General features: G+C 44.9%; 2 pseudogenes; both read right to left on the bottom strand.

Annotated features, from left to right (window-relative positions):
• Positions 1-2,813: 2,813 nt before the first annotated feature.
• LOC140398734 (E3 ubiquitin-protein ligase RNF135-like) lies at positions 2,814-6,628 on the bottom strand (annotated as a pseudogene).
• A 1,138-nt stretch (positions 6,629-7,766) lies between these two features.
• Positions 7,767-12,721, bottom strand: LOC140398732 (E3 ubiquitin/ISG15 ligase TRIM25-like; annotated as a pseudogene).
• Positions 12,722-19,823: the final 7,102 nt, after the last annotated feature.

Raw genomic sequence — 19,823 nt, 5'->3', positions numbered from 1 at the left:
TTCAATTAATAGTCCGCGAATTACTTGCGCTTCACTTTTCTGCTAATTGCCTGCTTCCTTATTATGGGATGTAAGTGATGGTTTCCTACTTATGTTCTCAATTAGTGACATTACATTTTCATATCGATCGTACAATTTCTGAACGATTCCTACCACTCCTTGTGCTCATTGCTATCTTGGCAAAACCTTAACAATCGATTTAATGGGAGACCTGGTGTAATTCTTACCAAAACAGAAAACGCTGGAAACACTCAGCAGATTAGGGAGCATCAGGTCAAGCTGAAATGTTAATCCTTTCTACAGCTGCGCCCTGACGTGACTGCTTCCAGCACTTTGTTTGTATTTCAGGTTTCCAGTGTCTCTGATATTTTAGTTGATGTTAAAATCATAGAATTTACAGTCCAGAAGGAGGCCATTTGGCCCATCGAGTCTGCACCGGCCCTTGGAAAGAGAACCCCACTTAAGCCCACACCTCCACCCTGTCTCCGTAACCCAGTAACCCCACTTAACCTTTTGGACACTAAGGGGCAATTTATCATGGCCAATCCACCTAACCTGCACACCTTTTGGACTGTGGGAGGAAACCGGAGCACCCGGAGGAAACCCACGCACACGGGCAGAAAGTGCAAACTCCACACAGACAGTGACCCGAGGCCAGAATTGAACCCGGGTCCCTGGAGCTGTGAGGCAGCCATTGTGTCTCTACAAGCTAGTTTTCCAGCTGCCAAGCTTGCTGCTATTACTTACTGTTTGCCTTAGTGCATTATGATTGAAGCTGTGAAAGAGGATTTCTTTTAATCCTTCAATCTCTATTCCTTTAAATATTTTTATTTATTTTTAGTAATTCTGCCGCTAGCGGCACATGAGCCCTATTTTTGACATCTTTCCTCAGCAACAATTCTAGTCTAAGGGTTCTGAAAAGAATAAATTCTACGTTCGGCTTACCCAGGAAAGAACTTCATGTGATTTTTTTTTTGTTATTCATTTACAGGATGTGGGAGCCGCTGGCTTGGCCAGCATTTATTGCCCATCCCTAGTTGCCCTTCCGAAGGTGGTGGTGAGCTGCCTGCTTGAACTGCTGGAGTCCCCGAGGTGTCGGTGCACCCACTGTGCTGTGATGGAGGGAGTTCCAGGATTTTGACCCAGTGACAGTGAAGTAACGGCAATATATTTCCAAGTCAGGGTATGACTGATTTGTGGGGTGTGTGGGGGTGGGGGCAGGGGGTGTGTGGATGGGGGGGGGGGGGGGGGTGGCGGTGGGGGGGAGGGGAGGTTACCTCGAGGTGGTGGGTGTCCCTAGGTATCTACAGTCCTTGACCTGCTTGCTGGTAGTGGTCGTGAGTTTAGAAGGTGCTGCCTACGGAATCTAATGGGAGCCCTAGCAAAACTGGAGTCAGGGGGAAAGCTCTCCAGGTTGGAGTCATACCTGGCACAAAGGAAGATGGCTGTGGTGGTTGGAGGTCAATCATCTCAGCTCTGGGACATCATTGCAGGAGTTCCTCAGGGTAGTGTCCTGGGCCCAACCATCTCCCGCTGCTTCATCAATGACCTCCCTTCCATAATAGCACTGTAGCTGTACCTACGCCTCAGGGACTGAAGCGGTTCAAGAAGGCAGCTCACCACCACCTTCTGAAGGGCAACTAGGGATGGGCAATAAATGCTGGCCTAACCAGCAATGCCCACATCCTGTCAATTAATTTTTAAATACCTTAAGGTCAGAAGTGGGGATGTTTCCATATGACTGCACAATGTTCAGCACCATTCGCAAATCCTCAGATAGTGAAGCAGTCCATGTCAAAATGCAACAAGACCTGGGCAATATCCAGGCTTGGGCTGACAAGTGACAAGTTATATTTGCGCCACACAAGTGCCAGGCAATGACCATCTCCAACAAGAGAGATCTAACCATTGCCCTTTGACATTCAATGGCATTACCATCGCTGAATCCCCACACAATCAACATCCTGGGGGATACCATTGATCAGAAACTGAACTGGACCCAGCCACATTAATACTGTGGCTCCCAGAGCAGGTCAAAGGCTAGGAACCCTATTGGAATAACTCACCTCCTGACCCCCTGAAGCCTGTCCACCATCTACAAGGCACAAGTCAGGAGTGTAATGGAATATTCCCCACTTGCCTGGATGAGTGCAGCTCCAACAACACTCAAGAAGCTCAACACCATCCAGGACAAAGCAGCCCACTTGATTGGCGCGCCATCCACAAACATTCAATCCCCCCACCACCAATCAACAGTCATGTGTACCATCTACAGGATGCACTGCAGGAACTCGCTAAGGTTCCTTAGGCTGCACCTTCCAAACCCACAACCACTACCATCTGGAAGGCCAAGAGCAACAGATGCCTGGGAACCCCACCACCTGGAGGTTCCCCTCCAGGTCACTCACCACCCTGACTTGGAAATATATCGGCCGTTCCTTCGCTGTCGCTGGGTCAAAATCCTGGAACTCACTCCCTAACAGCACTGAGGGATTACCTACACCTCATGGACTGCAGCGGTTCAAGAAGGCAGCTCACCAGCATCTTCTGAAGGGCAGCTAGGGGCGGGCAATAAATGCTGGCCTAACCAGCGATGCCCACATCCCGTAAATGATGATTTTTTTAAAAATTAGAAATTTGGGTACTAAGGGATTAGAAGCCGGTGAATGATTCCGTCCAAACTAACAGAAGGGGAAATAATTTGGGCCTCGAACTGCGGCTCCTGATAGCTGAAATTTTACGCTGGCAGTGTGAGATAATAAAATGTACTCTAATTCGGAACATTCTCATGTTTAATTATTCTTTCATGTATTCTACAGTGGAGGTTCCAAAACCAGTGTGTTATTTATTCCTGTGTTTGTGAGCTAACAGGCAGGAGGAAGAAGTTCAGTGAATGCAACGTCACATTGTGCAGCGGATTTGCACCATCACTGACAGCAGAGAAAAATGATACTGAGCCACCGTCCAAATCGAGACAGACTCTTGACAGCTTGAGGTGTCACCCACGTTAACTTCTATCCTCTACTATTGTACCAAGCTGACAAATAATAGTTGCTGTCCCACTGTACACATCATGATTCCTCACTTTGACTCCCGGGTTAACTCCTGCACCAATGCTTTTGTTTGCAGTATCAATTGCCCAGCCTTAACTGTGCTTGGTAGTGATGGCCCATTAATGAAGCTCCTCTGTGAGCAAGCACTTGCCAGCTATTTGTGAATCTTTCAGGATTATTCTCATCGGGCTGTTCATATGCCCAACTAGATATCTCCCTCTTTCCTTCTGTCTGTGTGCTGTCTTTGGGTCAAAGATGAACTCACAGAATTCTGGAATCAAAAGAAAATAGTTTGAGACCAGGTGGAAATAAGTCAATGGCATTCCCTGAACCCATCTGTTCCCACCCCTGGATATAAAAGTCCCAGATGACAATAATCTGCTTTCCCCTTTCCAGAAGAGGGCTGACTGATGGTGATATAGCCTGAGGATCAACACACATGAGGTCAAAGCAAATTACTGCGGATGCTGGAATCTGAAACAGAAGAGAAAACGCTGGAAAATCGCAGCAGGTCTGGCAGCATCTGTAGGGAGAGAAAAGAGCTGACGTTTCGAGTCTGATGACTCTTTGTCAAAGCACACACATGAGGTGATGGGGCAAGGTTGAGAAGGCAAGATCTTCATGGATAACATCAGCTGGTGTTGGAATTGAGGCACAATCAATTGAACAAAGACTAGAGTTGGGTACAACTGAGGCTTTATTGCTCTAAGATGTGTGGCCTCCCACAGCAGCTGGCTAAATGGCTGCTGAATGGAGGGCACGCATATTTATACTCCGCCTACTGGGCGGAGCCAGCAGGCAGGGACTACCGGCGAATCTGTAGTACAGGTCCTACCTTACATCACCTAATACAGGTGCAACAGTGGTTTACCACAGGAATTGAACCCATACTGTTAGCCTTGCTCTGTGTTATGAACCAGCTGTCCAGTGAACTGAGCTAAACCGGCCCCCAAAGGAATGGATAGATGGAAAGAGATCAAGGTGTATCGAGTTTGCCTTGTGTCTTTGCCAATATTGGGGAACGAGCCTGAATTGATCTTTCAGAAGATTAGGTTGCCACAAAGTGTTATACAACCAATAAAACACTTTTAAGCATTGTAATGTTGGAAAGGAGGCAGCCAATTTAGACACGAGTTCTCACAAACAGAATGTGACAGTGACCAGATTATCTATTCAGTGAATGTTGACTGAGAAATAAATATTGACCAGGGCACCAGAAAACTTCTCTTCAAAAGAACATCACGGATCGTTAACATTCGAAAGTGCAGCAATACTGACAGCCGCACAGGAGTGTCAGCCATGATTTTGTGCTCAATCTTGTGGAATTGAATGCGAACCCACAGCTCTGGAATCAGAGGTGAGGGTGTTAACACTGAATCACAGCTCACACCTTCGCTGATTAATAGCTGCATTTGGCTAAACCCTGGCTTCGGAGAGGCGGGCTTCATTTTAGTGTACACATTTTAAACATTGGTTTCCTGAGTAAAATCATTAAAACCAGCATTTACACTCTATTGGGTACAAAGAAATAAGAATTCTAACGTCCATACTTGAATATTTCCTGTCAAAATGTGTCCAGTTTAGGCTTGAGACTTGAGATTAGCCTTACAGTGGGACGGCACGGCAGCGCGGTGGTTAGCACTGCTGCCTACGGCGCTGAGGACCCTGGTTCGATCCCGGCCACTGTCCGTGTGGAGTTTGTACATTTTCCCTGTGTCTGATGGGTTTCACTCCCACCACCCAAAGATGTGCAGGGTACGTGGATTGGCCACTTTAAATTGCTCCTTTTTTGGAAAAAAATAATTGGAGACTCTAAATTTAAGAAAAAACAGAGATTAGCTTTGAAGCATATTGACATATCAAATCAAGATCAAAGTGAATTGTGATCTTCTGCTATACACTTCTACAGCTTGTCCTGGTGAAGGAGGATGTGTGACTTGATTGGGTCAAGTAGCCTAAATGAGTAGGCAATTAAAGGAACAAATTATTAAAACAAAATTCTAATATTTGAGCATTTGTTTTAATGAACGTTCAGAACACAACTCTTCAATTCCCACTCCACAACTCCACTGCCTCAAAACTTTGTTTGCCAATGAATGGGAAACCCTTTAATAGCCTATGGGTCTCTACTGTGGAATTCCTGAAACGGGAGACACTCCCTCCATTGCACCTACCCTTTAATTTTCACCTCAAATGATCCATCTCATCTTCCACACGTGACAGGTGCTGAACATGCATCAGCTGGAAGGAGGTGCAAGTGAAATGCCGGTTAACCTGAAAGGAATGTTTGGCGCCTTGAATAGTGAGGGAGGAGGAGGTACAGGGGCATGTGTCGTGCTTTCTGTGGTTGCAAAGAAAGGTGCCATGTGAAGGGCATGGGGAGCTGGGTGTGATGGAGGAGTAGACCAGGGTGTTGGGGAGGGAGTAGTCCCTGCGGGATGCTGATGGGAGGAGGGGGGGTAAGGGGAAGATGTGTTGCGTGGTGGCATTGTGTTGGCGCTGGAGGGAATGGTTGGAGGATGATTCTTTGAATATGGAGGCTGGTGGGGTGGGAAGTGAAGACAAGGGGGACATGATTCTGGGAGGGAAGGAAGGGGGAGGGGTGAGGGCAGAGATGCAGGAAATGGGTCCACCCAGTTGAATGTCCTGTCAACCACAGGTGAGGGGAACCTCAGCTAAGGAATAAAGCCGACTTGCCAGAAGCACCATTTTTGAAGGTGGCGCCATCGGAACAAATGCAACCAAGGCAGAGAAACTGGGAGAATGGGACAGAGTCCTTAGGTGGTCGAGGTAGCTGTGGGAGCCGGTGGGTTTACAATGAATATTGGTAGTCAGTCAGTCTATCATCGGAAATGGAGACAGAGAGGTCATGGAAGGGAAAGGAAGTGTCGGAGATGGGCCGGGGGAACGTGAGAGAGGGGTGGAAATCGGAAGCAAAATTGATAAATTGTTCCAGACGAATGCACGAAGCGACACCAATGCAGTTACCAATGTAACAGGTAAAGAGTTGTAGGAGCGGGCCCGAGTCGGACTGGAACAGGGAATGTTCCACATAACCCACAAAAAGACCGGGCATAACTGGGGCCCGAGTAGGTACCCATAGCCACACCTATTGTTTGCAGGAGGTGAGCCAAGTTAAGGGGGAAATTGCTGAGTGACAGAACAAGTTCAGCCAGGCGGAGGAGAGCACTGTTGGGCGGGGATTGTTTGGGCCTCTGCTCAAAGAAGAAAGGGAGAACCCTTTTGTTTTAACCTTTGACAGGGAGAGGGCAGAGGTGGGTGTTAAATTGTACCTGCTCCTTAGTTAATGTTTGTGCTCTTCTTTTCCCCAATGGTTCTTCTTCATATTATCCTCGATCCTTATTTCTTTCTGTTCCCTCAATGTAAGGGCTAGGTGATCAAAAATTAACACTGAGCCACGGAAACAGACATTAGAACATGTGTCCAAAGGTTTGTTAGGCGGTAAGGAAGATCTTAAAGAAAGGAGAAACATTGAGGTCTGGAGAGGAAATTACAGAGCTTTGGGCCCAGTCGGCTGAAGGCACTGTTGCCAATGTCGGGGCAAAGTGAGTCATGCCTCGTCGCATCCTCAGGATTTCCCAACGTGCTCCTGGGTTGCTATTGTTATGAATTTCATGTCAGATTGGTTGTCTCTAGAGAACTCGGAGGGGAAGCGAATGAGCCAATTATGCATCTTCCCATTCAGGCACAAAATCTCCTTGGAGCCCCCGTCAATCTCCTTTCTCTTTATACCTGAGTTGTGGTTGCTTTAAGTGGAAGCAGGTACGACAGTAACGTTTAAAGGGCATCTAGGCAAGTAGATGAATAGGATGGGAATAGAGGGATATGGACCCCGGAAGTGTAGAAGGTTTTAGGTTAGATGGGCAGCATGGCCGGTACAGGCTTGGAGGGCAAAGGGCCTGTTCCTGTGTTGTACCTTTCTTTTTCTTTTCTTCTTCTTTGAGAAGCAGGATAATATTCTTTGAGCAACAAAGGATAAGCTTGGAAATTCGTCTCTGACCCTCAATACCGATAACCTCAACTCCTTCCCAACCCTCCCATTCATCATTCATTTTCTATCATTTGACTTGTCCTCTACTTTCAGGAATTCATCCAGGTTCGTTTTGACTCTGTATTGTTCGGTGACATGAAAATTTCACATTCCTCAGCGGAGGTTTGTTAACAGTTTTTTAAATGGGTGCATTTTTCCTAGTCGTAAGACATTTACGATGAACCTTTTCAGTTTGTCAGCCTGACCACGATTGTCAATTCCTACTCAGGCACTCTTCCCAAATTCAATAACGCCCTTTTCAAATTCATTGACACTCTAAATTCTGGTGCATGTTGACTATCCTTGTCCATGAGAACATGCCTTCACTGCCCAAAGGTCCTCCACAGATTCAACTCCCTGACCACGAAAAATGTAGAAAACACAAGTGGGACTCGAAGCAGAGACCTGGACATTAGGCAATGGAGGTAGTATTCGGGAGGCATAGGGAGACAAACATCAGCTGACAAGTTGTTTGAAAGTTCAAGTGGGTTACATACTGCACGCCACAGAAAGTGCATATTCCAACTTTCTTTGAGAACTTGCTGTTGGAAGGGTTCTACTAATTACTTCAAGGCATGTCTCTGCATCCAACCAATCTGCCAAGTAGCAGAGCTGGAAGTGTTGAGAAATCAGAACAGCATCAAAATACAATTTCAGTAAGTTCAATGAGAAAGCAGATTGTGCAGATCTCCAATTATTTTGATAGAATGGAGTTCATTTGCCAGATAATCAAGTCTCCCTTCTGCCGCTTTTATTTCTTCAGATATTTCTCCAAGAATCTTTTGGAGACCCATCTTTAGAGAATTGTGAAATGCAACAGTTATCTTCACGGATTACAGACATAACAAGTTTCCCTTGAGTCAATCCGTAAACTTTTGCATCTGCTTTCTCTCCTCCTAATTGATGGACCCGATGCAGAGAAACAAACTCCTATGATGGGGAAATTAAGAACCTGGGGACATAATCTTAAACTGCAGCTCGGCCAGGCGGCAGCAAACTCAGAACCACTTTCTGAAACAAAGTAATAGAAAGTTGGAATTTTTCCAGTGGGAGCTAGGACAGTTGGAGCTTTGCGACTGACAGATTCTTTGATAGGCAAGGGTGGCAGGGTGGCACAGTGGGTAGCTTTGCTGTCTCACGGCGCCAGGTTCCTCCTTTTGTTCCTCTTCAACTATTTTTCTTCCCCTCTCATTCTTTTCATAGCAATCTTCTTCACTTCTGTTGTAATTTCTGCATTCTGCCCTTATTATTATTATCAATCCTGCAGTGCCAAGTTGACATTTAAGTGGTCGCGTCCGTAGTTCAAATGGAAGGAAAGGATCTAGATGCCCTACTTCAACGCATCCCGGAAGTTGTTCACAGATAATTGAGTAATTTTCTGAAATGTAGTTTCTGTTCTAATGTAGAGAGGCACACCTGCCACTTTGCGCACAGCAAGATCCCACAAATAGCAATGTGATAGTGACCAGATATCTGCTTCAGACATGTTGGGTGAGAACAAAAAAGGTCACACTTGCTGACCCCATCGGCCATACTTAAAGACCTCCAATTCAGAGGCTTGAGCACTTAACTGACATCAAGCGCAGTACTGAGCGTGCTACATTGCTGCAAGTGCCGCGTTTCAGATGGGACATTAAACCGAGGACCCATTTGCTCTTTCAGCGAGACAGCAAACACCTCATGGCACTATTTTGAAGAAGAGTAGGGGAGTTCCCTTAGCATCGTGGCAAATATTTGTCCCTAAATTAACATTGCACAAAACACTTACCATTGCTCAATTGCTGATTGTGGGAATCTAGCTCTGCATCAGAAATGCTGCCACATTTCAACATCGCAACAGTGGCTACAAGTACGCCATTGTTTACAAAATGCTTTGGAATGCCCTGAGAATGTGAAGGAAATTTTTGACATAAAAGTCTCTCTTTTACTCCTGACCTTCGCCAGTGCATCTTGAAAGTGGGCAATTGTGGAAGATTCTTTGAATTTTCCCTGCACTTTACACCTCCTTGTGCAGCTCCTCCTGGTGCCAAAGATTGAGGATCCATCATGAAGGAACAGGAAGAGGCCATTTAGCTCCTGGTCCCAATCATACAGATCATCGGCTGATTAGTGTCCTAACTCAGTACATCCATCTCTGCTTAAAACATTCCATTAATTAAAATCCATCAAGCACATATTTAAAAATCAACAATTCTTCTGTTGCTTGTGAGAGAGCTCCAAACATTATTACCCTTCACATTAGCAGTGTTGCCTGACTTAACTCGAGTTTTAATTTCCAGTCCAAAGACGTGCAGGTTAGGTGAATTGGCCATGCCAAATTGCTCCTTCGTGTCCAAAAGGTGAGGTGGGGTTATTGGGTTATGGGGATAGGGTGGAGGTGTGGGGCTTCAGTAGGGTGCTCTTTCCAAGGGCCAGTGCAGACTCGATGGGCCGAATGGCCTCCTTCTACACTGTAAATTCTATGATTCTATGGATTTTATGACTTTGTCCCCATTTCTGGACTCTCTCTATCCACAGTATCAGTTTACCTTAATATCTTAAACACATCACTTTTCTACCTTCCAAATTCTGGCGAATGCAATATTAGTTTGTTTAATCTCTCTTTGCTATTTAACCCTTATGTCCAGGGGAATTGGTACTGAGTTCATTAATGCTGCCAATTTAAGCAAAACTGGACACCAGTGACTTTCTGCTAGTGTTGTACATTTCTCCAGAAATACTTGTTTCTCTTTACACTTTTCCTCTAATGAGGTAGTTTTGCAGTTGTTATGTGCAGATTGACAAGAAGCACACATCAAAGCATTGTGTCCTGTCCAAAACATATCCTGGATCATTTTGTGCTCTCTGCATTTATTTTCCTGCAGATTTCTGATTGGACTTGTCGTATCATGATCCTCGCCGGCAGCATTCTGAAAGCGGGGCATCAGGGGGGAGGGACATTAGGAGGCAAGGCAGGTCAAACATGTCTTTTCAGCTTCAAAGCGCCAGTCGTAGGGAACATAATTACCATCTCCTAAAAATGCCTCTGGTTCTTGGGTGAGCTGCTCGATAAGAGCAATTAAAAGTATGTTCCTCTTTAGCACGTGTGTCTTGGTGAAACGCTGCCTGCACTGGGGGCTCTCAATGACCTGATTACATCTTTCAGCTCAGGCATTTAGCACAGAAATTATGGCCATGATTTGTGGCCACAGGATCGCTGAACAACTCCAGACATACAGGAAAGGGGGGCCAGTTTAGCTCAGTTGGCTGGACAGCTGGTTCGTGATGCGGAGCGAGGACAACAGCACGGGTTCAATTCCCACACCAGCTGAGGTTATCCATGAAGGATCCATGGTACTGTGGGGGCTTTACTTACGGGACAGTCCAGTTCTCCCTTAAAGCTACTCAAGGCAGCCATTATCTAGTTGTGTGCGGCCAGAAACAACATGGAAATTGACTGTGGAATGAAAATGAAACTGACCTCAAACAAATCGAGTTAAGCAGATTGTTGCATCTACGCAGATCTGCACTATCAGGCAAAGGAAATCGTTTCAGATTCCAGCGTCCGCAGTATTTTGCTTTTTTATTACAGGCCGATTGGTTGGGCTGTGCAAATGGGAAACAAGCAATTCTGCTTGTGCATTGCATTGCAGAGAATTTGGTTACTTTTATATAATCGCTCGTGAGATCAGAGCTGTTCCCAAAGAGTGGCAGGTGGTTGGGGGGAAACACACACTTGTCTGTAATCCGTGCTCAGCAGAATAAAACTGTCACAAATTCCTGAAAGATTTTCTGATCGCTCGCTGTATGGCAGCAGTACCTCTTAACATTGGCTGATAAATCCGCGCTGTGAAATTGGTACACCGCACCAGATGTAAAATAATCTAAAATACGAGTCTTAACGTAAATGAGTGAAAACAGGTTTTGCTGGGTGTGGTCTATTTCAGCTTCATATTGTACAAGGCGAACATGATTCGCGTGTTTATGGTTTTTTTAAACCAGGGCAGATTTAGGGACAAAAGCATAAAATGCTGGACAATCTCAGCAGGTCTGACAGCATCTGTGGAGAGAGAGAAGGGAGCTCACGTTTCGAGTCTGGGTGCCTCTTTGTCAAAGCTGGATAGAATTGGAATATTTATACAACAGAAAATGCTGGACAGATTTAGGAAATCGTTTTTAAATCAGTTTGTCCAGGGAGTCAATAAAGAACCGGAAAGTTACACAAAGGGATCCACAAATTGGTATGTGACTGAGAAGAGGAAGGAGAGTGATGGAGAAAGAAATGGGAGGAATGGAGAGATAGGGGCGAGAGAAAGATAAATAGTCAGAGAGCAGAAAGGGAGGAAAAAAAAGTAATTTTTGCTGTACAGTATTTATTCGCATCTCAGTGATGTCGGTAGCAAAAGTTCACACAATTATGAATTTGAAAATAAGTGTTTGTTGGTATTTGGCTACAAAGCAGTGTGATATTCAACCAACAAAAATAAATTGATGTCTTGTGTTTTAACCTCAGGGCTAGATAACATCTATCTTTCCAGGTGTGAAATACCTCATTCAGATCATTTCTCATATGTGTTTGGCCGTACATTATTCCCCTGGTTACCAGTGCACATAACTCAGGCATGCCACTGAAGTTGGAGGTTTTGCAGTGATAGGACTTGGAACTGAGCCTATGACAAGGAATAGGCTATTCTCTGTGATCTGGTGAGGGGCGCGTCTTGCTGTTACAGCCTTGGGCGTGTCATTAGCCCAAGGCATGCCTCAGTTATTGACTGACACTTGAACATAAAACCTTAGTGGGGCATGAATTTGACATTTCCATTAGGTTATCCCCCTCAATCTGACCTTTCTAAGCATCTGTCTTGCCATATTCAGCAAGTCTATCCTGTGATGCTATGCATATGCATAGCAATGTATATAGTTGGATGTATGACCTCTGACCGGCAGGTGGCGATAGAGATCCACCATGTGACTCCAGAGATCTGGCAGATGGCAGTAAGTCGTACTCGAGGACAGTTGATTAGAAGTAGCTACAGGAGAATTCACTGAATTCATTAATCGTTGTCATTTGTATTATAGTTTGTTAGTTATCTTTCCAAGTGTTAATTTTGTTATTAAACTATCTTACTAGTCAAAGAACTAGATGTTCCGCGTGCATTTTTATCGCGGCCACAGCACAGAACAAAACATATCCCTTCAGTCATGATTTGGTCATTTCCTGTAACTCTTGTCTGCCCATTACCTCCTTTGTTGTGAAGGATCCTGGATTAATTTTACTTTTGTTTAAGACACACATTTGTCTTTCCACTCCTCGGATAGATGGACTATTCACTGTGACTGGCAATTGGCCTGAAGCAATTGTTCATTTTGGGTAATCTCAAAGTTTCCCCTATTTTAAAATTGAGCTCAATTTACTTAACCTTTCTTTGCAAATTAAATTCCTGTTACACAGCATCATTTTTCATTGCACGTCTCCTGTTTACTGCCCAGGTGAAGCTATGATCCAACTTGTGTCTCTGTTTACGATCTCGGCATCAGGCAAATTATTCTGCTCGTTCTCCTGCCCTGCCTCTTGATAAGCGCTCGTTCTCCTGCCCGGCCTCTTGATAAGCAAATGTTCCCTTAACTGAAAGGCCATATTTCTATGGAATTATTGCCAAATAGCACATTATACACAAGAGCACCAGATAACAAAGCCCCAATTCAATTCATTGTCAGCAATATACAGAATTGTAACGAGTTGGTGCTGAGCCCAGGGCTGCTGTTTTTGGATGTGGTGAATAATTTAAATGGAGAAGTATTAAAAACTGAGAATCTGGCACGACAGGCTGACTCCATCAATTATTATAACTGTGCATTTTATGCACACTGCACCGAATACAGATTGAAAACTTGCGAGGAAATCAAATTGTGTTTTTTTTGTTGCTTTGATTGCTTTTCACCTGGGTTGACAGACAGTGAAGGGATTCAAAGCAGCTTTCTTTCAGGCCCCATCGAGTATCTAATCACCACATTGTTAACTGTGAGATTGGCTGAAACAGGTTAACTTTCTTAATGGAGCTCAAAGTGGTGACGGTTATCTGTTGAAGTCACCTGTAAAACAGAGTGTTACAGGTGATGTGATGTTCCTTTTTTTTTTGAGAAAGAAAGACTTGCATTTACATAGCATCTTTCACAACCTCAGGTTTATTTCAGAATTCAAATTCATGCAGCCACCATGGTGAGACTCAAACCTGGAACCCCAGAGCATTAGCGCTTTGAGATTTTGGTTCACCAGTTCAGTGACTTGTACCACTAGGCCTCAGGAGGGTAATGATATGTATATAGCATATATAGGGCGCTACCACTGATTTGTATTTAAGTCAGACTCTGAAGGAATCATGGGAGAAGCTGGATGGAGTAGCATAAGGAGAAGATTAGAGTAGATAGAATTAACATGAGATGATATCACAGTGTAGTTTGTGACTATTTAGATTATTGAGTACTGTAGGATAGATTCAATATTACTTAATTATTATCTGTAGCTCAGTAGAGTGTACAAACTTCACTTAATTAGTAGTGTAATAATAAATTAGTTTGTTTCAATCTTTTGATTAGTATATTCTTTGTCAACGCTACATCGGATCATTCTGGAAGAAAGGACAAAGAATATAACATATTACCAAGCATGGTAATATAAGAAGGAGGAAGCCACCAAAGCCTCATGATGTCCCCAAGCACTTTACTGACAATTAACAACTTTGGAAGCGTAGTTACTGTCGTCGTGTGAGAAATGTGGCAGCCGGATTAAGCACAGAAGGTTCAGATAAATAAAACTGTGACTCCTACCAGCACAACGTGGCCGCAAAGGTGACCGCAGTGAGGGAGGCATTGATTTATTTAACTAGGATCGCCAACCTTAATTGAAGGGCTGATTGTGAACTGGGGTCCTGAATAAAAACATATGTAATTCATCGTTAAAAACAGGATTCATCTGATTAAAATGTTGATATGGGAGAGCCCAGCTGGACAAAGTCATTTCCAGAATTCTTTTCTCCCCATCACCCGGACACAGGATGCTTACAGACAGGACATAACTCCAGGCAGCAAGATGGTGGGCCATAATCTATTCAGCGTCGAGTAATTGGGAGACTTGGTTCATAATCTAATTGAAATTTGAAAAGGAGAAGCGTAATGTCCTACATTGGAGAAAGTGTGAATGGTCCCTGCCACCCCCACGCCCACCACCACCTGCCCCTCCAACTTTGGAAACTTTGTTCTGTGATGAGCTTGAAATGGCAAAAATTCCCATTAGTTTCTGTGCACAGCGCCTCCTGCTGGGATTTTTTCTCACTGCAACAGCGCTGAAACAGCAAACATCGCAGGAGGACACGTGCAATGTTGGTCGAGGGATTAATGTCGAGGGATGACTCCCCTGCAGTTCTTCAAAATAGGAAACATTTCCTTCCTTCCATCTCCAATCTATTCCTATCCTTGGGAACACCTAAAGAATCCAAGACAGCACAACGTTAGGTGGACAGCAAATAATGGAATGGGAGCAGATCGATGCAAATGGACGTTGATGGATTAAGTGAGCGGGAGAAATTGTGTCAGATGGAGTTCAAGTGTGAGGTCATCCTTCTCAGACCAATGACAAGTAGTTCAAAGAACTTTCTAAATGGCAAGATGAGGGAACTGTGGATGAGCAGAGATTTAAGGGACCAAGTACAGAGATCACTTAAAGCTAATGAACAAATCAAATAAAAGTCTATGGAATGTTGGGCCTCTATCTCAAGGAGGCTGGAATACAAAAGGGTGAAAGTTTTGTTACAGCTGTATAGTTCTCTGATGGTACCTTAACTGGACTGTTGCATTTGCTTTTGAATACTTGACCCCTGGAAGTATACATTGACCTTCGAAGGGATGTAGCATTGATTTCGCAGAATGATACCAGGCTAAATATATTTAATTATGAGGACAGGCTGCAGAGACAAGACCTGTTTTTTCACCCATTGAATATAATGCTTTGCTTTAAGGGTCAGCTTATATTGCAATGACAATTAAGTGATTATCTCAGCACCAAGGACACTAAAGCTATCTTTCACTTTTGAATTAACAAATGTCCCTTGTGCTCAGAAGGTATTGGCATATTGAAGAGTAAGGTGTAATCAGGCTAGTATTGCTGTTGCTTTCCCCTCATGCTCTTGTAGTTGGTAGTGATAAAATGAAAAAGATGTATAAGGCGCGATCTACCGTCCCAACCTTCCGGGGACTCCTTGCTACCTGCCCTTTACCCCGCTCCCACCCTTCATAACCACCCCCCCTGCTCTCAAACCCTGACCCTTGCCCCCTTGCTCTGTCCCTGGCCACCCAGGGGCCTCCAGTGGCCTGGGTGACTTCCCCCCAGGTGCTGTCCCGCCTGCTCCACATTTGTGTGGACCAGTTCTAAGAGGCTCCCAGCTGGGGTCTCCTTGGGGAGCTGGTTAAATCCGGTGGCAGCACGGTTAAATGGGTTCTTAAACCCGCTTAACCGTGCGAGACTGGGTCACACAATGTCTCGCGAGGTCTGGTTAGGTCCGACGCGATGCAGCCAGTAGATCACACACTAAATGTGGGGTAGCACGAAGGGAAAGTCCCAAGGGCCCGGGAAAGTGACTAAGGGCGCGATCTAATCAAAATAAAAGAGAATGCAGATCTGGGCGGGATTAGCCGGGTTGTTACCAGCGCTAACGGCACTCTGTCTTGTTTTTGTACCCCGATGGGGAACGCCCTGCCGAGGCAGCACTTAGCTGCATTTCCTGCACTGAGACGTTCTGACGAGCAGAGCTCCTCAGTGCTGGAACGGATCGGGCGCCATTTTTAAATGGCACCCCGATCTTATGGCCCCCCACCCGACCCACAACTTTTAATAGATTGTGGTATGGGGAGCACACAGCTCACTCTACAGGTGTGGTACAGCAGAAAATGGACCAGTGTTTTTTTTTAAACAAAACAATGTTTATTCTATGTACTCAAGTTAACCTTTTTAAAACAAACAGTGAATATCTTAGCAACCAGTAAATCAAATACACCCCCCAAAGAATACAACACTAAATAACCTGTATGCTGTCCTTTTTACCATCCAAAAGACTTAACAAATCTTCAAACAGGAGCACATTAGATTTATATTCAATACTGAGACCTTGTTACAATTCTGAGTTCTCCAAATGATCCATAGATAGTCTTTGGATGGCAGAGATCAACAGCAGTGCAGCTCACAGACACACCCAAGCTTTTCTCAAACTGAAACTAAAAACCAGAACCAGAGCTCAGCTCCACCCATACTCTGACATCACTGCAGTAACATGAGCAGCTCCATTTCTTAAAGGTACATTTCTTAAACACCCATTTCTTAAAGGTTACTCTCACATGACCCCCCCCCCCTTTCAGGTGGGTGTGAAATATCCCACAATACTAATTCAGAGACGAGCAGGAGTGTTCTTCCCCGGTGTCCTGACCAATATTTATCCTTCACCCAACATCACTTAAAAACAGGTTATTTTGGTCTTTGCTGTTTGTGGAAGATGGTTGTGTGCAAACTACCTGCCACAGGTCCTACATTACAATAATTACACTTCAAAAGTACATTGTTGTCTGTAAAAGTCCTGAAGTCCTGAAGCTGTAAAAGGTGCTACACAAATGCAAATTGTTTCCTTAAACTTGAAGAACAAACACGCTACCCATGGTGAGTGTAAACATTCGTGGGACTGTGGAAAGATCATTTGCCCTATCTCACCGTCAATCCTTCCTGAAGCAATCTTCCACTTTCAGTAACTACGCAATGGCGAGGAAGATCAAATTCATAAACGTCCCTCCACATTCCAGTAGCGCTGTCAGAAAAGATGGGAGTCATTGCTTACCAGTTGAAAAATATAGATTAAGTGAGGTAGCGGCTCAGTACATTATTTTCCATTAATATCTGGAGGTTTGTATGGATTGTTCAAAATATGTAATTCTCCTCCTGCCACTGAGTAATGAAAAATTCAGAGTGTGGGCTACACTGAATCTATCATAGTTTGTAACTGGGTGATCAGCCAGCAGAACTCTCCTTTCTGCTTATCAAGTTCTATTTGCACCAGCTGTCACTGAATCACCAGAAAGCTGCTTTGCTGTTTTCCGCCTGTGTCTGTTTGAGTCGGCAAGGAGAAACACGTTTAAGTGTGAATGAAGATCAAATCTAATTGAAGACAGACTGAGCGAAAAATTGGAAGGTGGGGCAAACATCTTGAGAGGTTGGGTTCACCTCTTCCCCATTGTTTTCCAAACATTCGCTTTCATGTGTGGAAAGTCATGACCAGCATGTGTGTATACTCCTGGTGGGGATAGATTCCCCTTCCCGGACCTAAATTCAGAAAATTAGCTTTGCTGTGTCCTTTTTGTAACTTCCCCTCCCCTTTGTTAAAGGCAGAGCCTCCCATGGGAAATGTACGGCAGCAATTAATCTAATCGCGTACATAAGACGATAAAGGAGATTGCCGAAGAAGATGAAGAGCGGATGCTTCCTCTTGAGGGGCAATCTGGAAGGGGAGGTCATAGTTTTAGGATAAGGGGCAGCAGATTTAAAACAGAGATGAGGAGAAATTACTTCTCTCAAAGGGTTGTGAATCTGTGGAATTCACTACCACGGAGCGCAGCAGGTGCCGGAACTTTCAATAAATTTAAGGAGGAGACAGGCAGATTTTTAATCAGTAATGGGTTGAAGGGTTATGGTGAAAGGGTAGGAAAGTTTGTTCTACCATTCAATTTGCACCGTGAGACGGTTAAAGCACAGAAAACCGACATTCAGCCCGTCGTGTCTGTGCCAGCTCTTTGCAAAGGTGAATTAGTTAGTTCCGTTCCCCAGCCATTTCCCCTCCGGCCTACAATTTACAGATTTGTTCTACCCATTGGGGTCATTGCAAACGCACCCAATTTGCCCTCACCACGAATGCTCAAATTCCAGCAAGGCTGGATGATCACTGGAGAGAATACAGCAGTGCGAGCTCCGCCTGGGTCCTGCCTCCTTTGCCGTTTGGAATATCAGCAGAAATTGGTCAAATTTTGAATCAAACTTGGAATTATGCTGTTACCATGACAATACGCGCATTGATGCATTTACCAATTCAGATATCAATGGAGTTTCTGTGGTAAACACCACTCGTAACACATGGAATGTATTACGGTACTGCCCATGTATTACAGGTACCATGGTAAATCCCAGCCTGCTGGCTCTGCCCAGCAGGTGCCGTATAAAAGTGTATGCTCTCCTGCGCTGCTCCCATTCTGGTTCCAGCTGCAGGAGGCACAACATCTTGGCACACATTGGGGCAGCACGGTAGCATTGTGGATAGCACAATTGCTTCACAGCTCCAGGGTCCCAGGTTCGATTCTGGCTTGGGTCACTGTCTGTGCAGAGTCTGCACATCCTCCCCGTGTGTGCGTGGGTTTCCTCCGGGTGCTCCGGTTTCCTCCCACAGTCCAAGGATGTGCAGGTTAGGTGGATTGGCCATGGTAAATTTCCCTTAGTGTCCAAAATTGCCCTTAGCGTTGGGTGGGGTTACTGGGTTATGGGGATAGGGTGGAGGTGTTGACCTTGGGTAGGGTGCTCTTTCCAAGAGCCGGTGCAGACTCGATGGGCCGATTGGCCTCCTTCTGCACTGTAAATTCTATGATAATCTTGTGCAATAAAGCCTCGATTGTTTCACCATTCTCGTCTCGTGGTCATTGACAGTACATCAATTTCCTGCTCCTTACCTCTATTCGAACCTGACAGACCAATGTATGTGCCAGCCATCCTTTGGTTGCTTTGGCGATGGGCAATTTGCACAGCCAGAACGCGGCAAATGTCCTAAATTTTAACTTGATGGGCTCATTGGTGGCGTTCATGACATTGAGTCAGAATGTTCTGGGTTCACTTTAGATACTTGAGCGTAATCTCAGCCTGATATTCTCCATGCTGAGGGTGCACTGCCCTGTTGTTCACTTCGGCAGGAACAATAGAAAAGCAGTTTACTATTTAAATGGAGAAAGACTGCAGAACTCGGGGGTATCACAGAATTACAGAACTGCTACGCCACAGAAGGAGGCCATTTGGCCCATCGTTTCTCTACTTGCTCTCCAAACGAGCATCGTGACTTTGTGCCATCCTCTGCTTTTTCCCCGTACCCCTGCTCATTGTTTCCATTCAAATAATCATCCAATGACTTCTTGGCACAGGTACAGAAGGATCTAATTCATCTGTTACATGAATCAGAAAAAAGTTAGTATGCAGGTCCAGCAAGTGGTCAAGAAGGCAACTGGAATGTTGTTATTTCAAAAATTAATTTATGGAATGTGGGCATCACTGGTTAGGCCAGCATTTATTGCCCACACCTAGCTGTCCTTCAGAAGGTGGAGGTGACCTGTCTTATTGAACCGCTGCCAGTCCATGAGGTGTAGGTACACCCACTGTGCTGTTAGGGAGGGATTCCAGGATGTTGCCCCAGTGACAGTGAAGGAACGGCGATGTATTTCCAAGTCAGGGTGGTGAGTGGCTTGGAGGGGAACCTTCAGTTGGTGGGGTTCCCAGGTATCTGCTGCTCTTGTCCTTCTAGATGGTAGCGTTCGTGGATTTTTATGGTGCTGCCTAAGCAACCTTGGAGAGGTCCTGCAGTGCATCTTGGAGATGGTACAAACGGCTACCACTGTTGTGGAAGGGGGAGCAATTAAGCGGACTGGATGGTGTTGAACTTCTTGAGTGTTGC

The sequence above is a fragment of the Scyliorhinus torazame genome, chromosome 21 (genome assembly GCF_047496885.1).
Source record: "Scyliorhinus torazame isolate Kashiwa2021f chromosome 21, sScyTor2.1, whole genome shotgun sequence".
Classification (NCBI taxonomy): domain Eukaryota; kingdom Metazoa; phylum Chordata; class Chondrichthyes; order Carcharhiniformes; family Scyliorhinidae; genus Scyliorhinus; species Scyliorhinus torazame.
The sequence above is the reverse complement of the archived record's forward strand: the minus strand, read 5'-3'. Positions and strand labels throughout refer to the sequence as shown.